Raw genomic sequence first — 6364 nt, forward strand, 5'->3', positions numbered from 1 at the left:
ATGGTTTTGCCCTTTGATGTTTCCACCTCTAAGAATTTATCCCAAATATACACTGGAAAAGTATGAAGTTACTTATAAACATTATTTATTGTGAACTTATTTGTAAAATCAATTACTAGAAACACCAAAAATATCATCAACAATTTCGCTAAAGTAGCAGGATACAAAATCAACACACAGAAATCAATTATTCTTTTACACTAATGATAAAGAATCTGAAAATAAATAAAACCATCCCATTCACAATAACATCAAAAAATAAATAAACTACTTAGGAATAAACTGAACACAAGGAAGTAAAGATCTCTACAATAAAAACTACGGAATTTAGCCGGAAAGATGGAAAGTTACCCTGTGTGCTCGGATCAGAATAATTAATATTGTTAAGATGGCCATACTGCCCAAAGCCTTCTACACATTCAACACAATCCCAATTCAAAATACCAATAACATTCTTCATAGAATTAGAAGAAAGAACACCAAAATTTGTGTGGAACCACAAAGGGCCCAGAAGAGGCAAAATAATCTTGGGGAAAAAAAGAACAAAGCCAAAGATACCATGCTTCTGGATTTCAAGCTATACTACAAAGCCATGCTAATAAGAACAGCACTGGCACAAAAACAGACATGTCAGCCAGTGGAAAAGAGTAGAAAGCCCTGAGTCAAATTCCAGTAAATTCAATCAACTAATATTTGCCAAGGACGCCAAAACAGCCAATAAGGAAGACTGGCTCTCCAATAATTAGTGCTGGGCCAATTAGAGAAACACGCGCAGACCAATGAAATTGGATCCCTATCTCGCATCACTCACAAAAATTAACTCAAAATGGGGTTCCATCTGTAGCAGAGAGCGACCCCAAACAGCCTGGGCAGCCCCGCCACCTGCGCACGCTGGGTTACCAGCAACCCCCACCCACCAGAGGAGCCCAGCCGCTGCAGGCACCCAGGCACCATCACCACTGCCCTAAGCACAAAGGCTGAGACCCAGCAGCTACCCACCACCCCTGCCCTCAGCGCGGCCTACACCGAGCCCCACACCATGGGCAGCGGCCCTGCAGCCTCGCATGGGGGACACCTGCCAGCAGGGACAAAAAGATCATCACAAGGGAAGGCTTTGGGAGCAGTAAATGGTTCACCCTAAGAAGGGTAAATGGTTTCATCAACAGGAACCGCACGGAAGGAGATGTATTTGTACACCAGACTGCCATAAAGATCCACCCCAGGAAGTACCTTCACAGGAGATGGAGAGACTGAAGTTTGCTCTTGTTGAAGGAGAAAAGGGTGCAGAGGCAGCAAATGGGACAAGCCCCGTGGAGTTCCCGGGCAAGGCAGTAAGCAGACAGTGGACTCTAACCATTACAGGCACTATCCACGAGGCAGGGGTCCCCCACGGAATTACCCAGAGAATTACCAGAATACTGAGAATGGGAAAAGCAGAAGGGATTGGAGAGTGCCCCCCGCCCCCAAGGCCGGGCCCAACAGCGCAGGCCTTACCACAGGCGGGGGTTACCACCTTAGGACTTGCAGACACCCTGTGGGTGGACCGCAGTCTTCCACCCCTCCCGTGCAGGGAGAAGTGACGGAAGCTGCTGACGACCAGCGCGCAGGAGAACAAGATAGACCAGTGAGACAATATGTTGGGGCGTTATAGACCGCGATTCCGCAGGGTGCCTCCTGACCAAGGACAGCCTGGATAGATGGCACTGAAGATAAGGAAAATCAAGGAGATGAGACCCAAAGTCAATAGCCACTTCACCATGGTTACCGCTGCAACTTCAGTTACCAAGGCAGATACCTAGAAAACCCTAAACCAAAAGATGGCAAAGAGAAGCAGCGGATCCACCAGCTGAGAGTTCCTCCGCTCCCAAGGCAGAGCAGGGAGGGGCTGAGTAAATGCCCGGCTTACGTCTCTCCCACCTGACTGCTTTAGTCATCCAACAAGAAACGAATACAGGGTTCCAGCAATAAGAAATGAACGAAAGATTGGAGCTGAAGACCTTAAGTGCTTGCTTTTTTTCCCTTGACTAGAAGCGTAGAACTGTCTGCATTATCTATGCAGCATGGGGTTTTTATTATTTTTACCTAAAGACGTCTCTTTTTGGTAATGACAAACGTGTTTTTTAAAAATCCTCATTTTTCTCAATACATTTGTAAAGATTTTTAAATTGTTTCATATCTGGTCAAGTTGAGATTTTTAAGAACCTCGTTTTTAATTTGTAATAAAAGAATGCAGCTTGATATTAAAAAAAAGTCAATGAATGGTAAGCACCTGTTAGTAAAGGTCTTAAATAATTGTCAAAAAAGGTAACTCAAAATAGATCAAAGACTTAAACATAGACCTGATACCATAAAACTCTCAGGAGGAAATGTAGGGAAAAACTCTTTGATACTGGTCTTGACAATGATTTTTTAGACATGAAACCAGAAGGACAAACAACAGAAGCAAATAAATGGGACCACATCAAACTCAAAACTTTTGCACAATTAACAAAATTAAAAGACAACCTATAGAATGGGAGTAAGTTTTTACAAATCATATATTGGATAAGGGGTTATTATCCAAACTATATAAGGAACTTGGTCAACTTAATAACAAAAAATATTCTGATTTAAAAATGGGCAGAATAACTAAATACAGATTTTTCCAAAAAGGACATCCAAATGGCCAGACACACGAAAAAATGCTCACAACTAATCATCAGGGAAATACAAATCAGAACCATAAAGAGATGTGGTTAGAATGTTAGCCTCCCACCTGTTAGGATGACTACTATCAACAAGATAAAACAGGTGCTGGTGAGGATGTAGTGAAAAGGGGCCCCTAATACACAGTTGGCAGGAATGTAAATTATAAATTGGTGAGACAGGAATCCATCAGAATCCTAGAGGAGAACATAGGCAGTAACCTCTTCGATATCAGCCACAGCAACTTCTTTCAAGATATGTCTCCAAAGGCAAAGGAAACAAAAGTGAAAATGAACTTTTGGGACTTCATCAAGATCAAAAGCTTCTGCACAGCAAAGGAAACAGTTAACAAAACAAAGAGGCAACCCACGGAATGGGAGAAGATATTTGCAAATGACAGTACAGACAAAAGGTTGATATCCAAGATCTATAAAGAACTCCTCAAACTCAACACACACAAAACAGACAATCATATAAAAAAAAAAATGGGCAGAAGATATGAACAGACACTTCTCCAATGAAGACATACAAATGGCTATCAGACACATGAAAAAATGTTCATCATCACTAGCCATCAGGGAGATTCAAATTAAAACCACATTGAGATATCACCTTACACCAGTTAGAATGGCCAAAATTAGCAAGACAGGAAACAACATGTGTTGGAGGGGATGTGGAGAAAGGGGAACCCTCTTACACTGTTGGTGGGAATGCAAGTTGGTGCAGCCTCTTTGGAGAACACTGTGGAGATTCCTCAAGAAATTAAAAATAGAGCTTCCCTATGACCCTGCAATTGCACTACTGGGTATTTACCCCAAAGATACAGATGTAGTGAAAAGAAGGGCCATCTGTACCCCAATGTTTATAGCAGCAATGGCCACGGTCACCACACTGTGGAAAGAACTAAGATGCCCTTCAACGGACGAATGGATAAGGAAGATATGGTCCATATACACTGTGGAGTATTATGCCTCCATCAGAAAGGATGAATACCCAACTTTTGTAGCAACATGGATGGGACTGGAATAGATGATGCTGAGTGAAATAAGTCAAGCAGAAAGAGTCAATTATCATATGGTTTCACTTATTTGTGGAGCATAACAAATAGCATGGAGGACAAGGGGAGTTAGAGAGGAGAAGGGAGTTGAGGGAAATTGGAAGGGGAGGTGAACCATGAGAGACTATGGACTCTGAAAAACAATCTGAGGGTTTTGAAGGGGTGGGGGGTGGGAGGTTGGGGGAACCAGGTGGTGGGTATTAGAGAGGGCACGGATTGCATGGAGCACTGGGTGTGGTGCAAAAACAATGAATACTGTTACGCTAAAAAGAAATAAAAAATTAAAAAATAATAATTTTAAAATTTTTTTAAAAAATTGTTTGATCTAAAAAAAAATATTGAGGTTCCTCAAAAAATTTAAAATAGACCTCACATACAGTTGAGCAATTTCTCTCGTGTGTGTGTGTGTGTACCACCTCTGGATATATATATGCATGTTTCATATACATATATATTTCTATTTATATAAACTCAAAACTGATCTTTAGTGTTTGGAGTGATGGTCGATAGGAGGACTGAAGATACATAAGAAATAAATGCAATGTTTGGTCCCTAGATCTTAATTTTAACAAAACAGCAAAAAAGACATTTTTTAGACAAAGAAAAATTTATATATGAGCTATTAAATGAATTATTAATTTTGTTAGATGTAATGTCATGGGTTATGTAAGAAGTTGACTTTTTTTTTAAGATTTTATTTATTTATTTGACAGACAGAGATCACAAGTAGGCAGAAAGGCAGGCAGAGAGAGAGGGAGAAGCAGATGCTCCCTGCTGAGCAGAGAGCCCGATGTGGGGCTCCTTCCCAGGACCCTGGGATCATGACCTGAGATGAAGTTAGAGGCTTTAACCCACTGAGCCACCCAGGCACCCCGAAGTTGACCTTTTTTAGGTATTCATATTGTTGCATGTTATGATAAAATGATGTAATACTGAGTATTTATTTTAAAATGTTTTTGCTTTTGAAAATATGTGTTTTAATTTTTTTCAGCAAAATAAAAGGAGATATAGATAAAGCTGTGTTGGCAAAATATTGGTCATTCTAACTCTTAATGGCATATATGAAAGCTTATTATAATATTCTACTTTAGTGTATGTTTGAAATGTTTCCTAATTTTAAAAATTCTAAAAAATTAATTAAACATAATATGGGATACTCACAAATAAACTTAATCAAAAGAATAAGAGAGAAGGGGGAAAAGGAAGAGAGGGAGGGAAGGAGGAAGGGAGGGGAAGGAAAGGGACGGAGGGAGAGGAAAGGAATCTCCTATGGGGAGTTTGAGATTCCGGCACAATAGGTCAGAAGTCAGGCAGAGGTGTTTGCATTTTTTGAACACTTTCAGGTGCTTCTGATGCAGGAGGTCCCTGGACATCATATTTTTGAGAAACACTAGCCAAGTCTTAAGTTTAGTGTGGACTGACTGAATTATCCATGGTATGATAGAAAGAGAGCAGGCTTTAGAAATAAGAGGCTTCAGTTCAAATCTATGCTGTCAATTACTGGATTTAAACATTGGTCAAGGTGCTTCATCTTTACCCCTAAAATAGAGATAACAATACATATGCCAGATTACTATGAGATAAATGAGATAAATTTGGGGGGTTCTAGAACCTAATAGTCATCCAAAAATGAAAGTTAATTAAATCCTTTAGAATCTCTCCATTAATGGGTAGAAGCGCACACTAATACATTCCCCAGGACCCAGGTGCAAAACTAAATCAATTTGTAAACTGAGGGATAACAGTTGCCCATAACAGGGAAATTCTTTATTCAGAGAGATATAGAAACAAAATAAATTAGGGAAACAAAATACTTCTCTATTATCATCAAATTCCAAATTAAAACTTTTGATATTGCTGTTGTTTTATTTTGGTTACATTCTTTTAAGCTTAGAATTCCATATGACCAAATAAATTACAACTCAAGACACTTTTCTTTGTAAACCTATTATGTATAATACAGCTAATGTTCAGTAGGTTTGCAAAAAAATAAGTCACGCCTGATGCAATGAGGGGTGTGTGTGTGTGTGTGTGTGTTATCTACTCAGTGTAGTTGAAGTGGCCACCAGTTTAATTTATCAGTTCAAATACTGGTATGACATCTCTTCCTAGACAAACACTGTACTCAGAATGGAATCTTGAGAGACATAATAAGGCCAGAATGGTCTCAATTCTGCAGAGTATGGAAACAAGGATGATCCAAAGGCAATGGCCAGGGGATAAAGCAAAGCCAATTTAGTCCATGAAAGTGGGCCATTCATCTCTAGAAGTTGGGCAAAGTAGAATTCTTGTACAAGGCCCAGAACATAAAACAGAACAAATGGCTTAAACTAAGAGTCCCAGAGTCTGGAGTTGAACACATGCATAAAACCTGTGATTCTGGTTATGATTAGGGAAGAATCCTTCAAAGGTGTGCCCAAACTGGCTCAAAAAGACCGAGAAACAGAAAAATGCATTTTTAGTTCAACAGAATATTCAGTATTCAAATTAACTAGTTCTTTATCCAAGATCAGAATCAAGTCTATATCTGAATATTCAGTTTGTTGTTGTTATTGTTGTTGTTTAATGAATTCCTGCTGCTTCTATTGTACAGTTTTAGTGACTGAGGCTACCCAAACGAGT

General features: G+C 39.6%; 1 pseudogene; it reads left to right on the forward strand.

Annotated features, from left to right (window-relative positions):
* LOC125094186 (Y-box-binding protein 1-like) lies at positions 1-1893 on the forward strand (annotated as a pseudogene).
* Positions 1894-6364: the final 4471 nt, after the last annotated feature.

This window comes from Lutra lutra, chromosome 2, assembly GCF_902655055.1.
Source record: "Lutra lutra chromosome 2, mLutLut1.2, whole genome shotgun sequence".
Taxonomy (NCBI): Eukaryota; Metazoa; Chordata; class Mammalia; order Carnivora; family Mustelidae; genus Lutra; species Lutra lutra.